This window comes from Gouania willdenowi, chromosome 6, assembly GCF_900634775.1.
Source record: "Gouania willdenowi chromosome 6, fGouWil2.1, whole genome shotgun sequence".
Taxonomy (NCBI): domain Eukaryota; kingdom Metazoa; phylum Chordata; class Actinopteri; order Blenniiformes; family Gobiesocidae; genus Gouania; species Gouania willdenowi.
The window spans coordinates 33,488,036-33,489,638 of NC_041049.1; positions in this window are offsets into that span (position 1 = coordinate 33,488,036).

A 1,603-nucleotide genomic window follows, 5' to 3' on the forward strand; every position below is an offset into this window, starting at 1 on the left:
ATAAAGGAGGGTTAACAAACTCTGAGTCTATCCATAAACTCTGGGTCAACATACCCAGAGATGAGAAACTCTGGGTATCGGATTCCATTAAAGCTGGTGTGAAGTGGGTCAATCAACCCTGAGTATGTAAACCTTGGGTTACTTACGTGCACGCGCGCGATAAAAAGCCATCATCAATGGATCAAAGAATACTCAAACTGCCATGACAACCAAACGGAAGATAGTGATTTATTCACCCTGATGGGTGAAATAAGCCGTTGTTTGATGAATATGAGCCTGTTCTAAAGGTGCGTTCAGTCTTCAGTGACTATAGTAGCTTAAATCACCCGTAATTAGTCACACTTTTTGGTCACTTCATCACTTTATTGCTTCAGTGACGTGACGAGCGGTGAATAATATGAATAAAGTGTGTCTGAGGAGACGTGTCAGCAGCATAGGATGGCTGCATGGAGAGCTCTCCTGTTACACTGGATATAAAGACAGTGGCTGCTGCTTCAAATCACATCATTTATATTGATTATTAATGTAATATTGTCGCCAGAGTCATCTCAACGTCCTAAAAAAGTCATAAAAAAACACTGAAGCGAACCCACGACCCATCGCTTTCAAGAGCAGCGTCACACTTCACTGCACCATCATACCTTCAAATTATCTACAGGTTTTTATTCAGAGAACTTTACTACAGACGTCAGTAGATGTTTTAATGCAGATCAACCTCTCAGTGACTTTCACTTAATGATCTACATCTACAATGTTATAAAGAAAATTACTGTTAGCACAAAAAAAAAGACGTAAAGCAACACAACATTAGTAATGATGTGAACACGTCTGTGGTGTTACTAATGTGTTTCAGAGAAAAGTGTTTAAGTTTATTAAAGTGTTCAGGTGGGCGGAGCCAGGTAGAAACCCAGGGTTTCTTTGATAAAACCTGCCAGCGACCAGGTTTAGTTCACGGACAATGTTGCCCGGGTAACATACTCAGAGAAGAACATACCTCACTTTTTGGAATGGGATACTCAGTTTCCCTCATTTGAGCCTGAACATACTCAGAGTTTGAACATAACACGCTTTATGGAATACCCCTCTGGTGGAGACCAATGTGTTGTGACCAAGCTTTGCAGAAGCATGATAACGAGCCATTCATTTGATTCAGGTGTGCTGGAGCAGGGACACATCTAAAAGTCTTAGGAATCTGACCCTCGAGGACTGGAGTTCGACACCCCTGCCCTAAGCTGTGAAAAATTCATGGTGAGAACAAGAATACTGAACTAGTCCAGACCAAAAACATTCTGTTGTATGTTTAAGGAGAAAGTGGTATAATGTTGAAATAGATGAATATGGGAGTATTGAGTGTGTCATGCTTGTTTCACATTGTAACAATGTTATGCCTATCAATCCTTATTCTTCCTTGGAACACTTTTGTTGATACTGACCACTGCAGACAAGAGCTCTGATCATCATAGCCATGATTACAGAGTTTGACCTAATATCCATATCCACCCAATGAAAGATGAGTCACTAGTAACAGCAAGGAGGACACTTAAAATCTTCAAAGAGAACTTTCTTTTTTAATCATGCAGCAGATCAACTCACACATTTACCC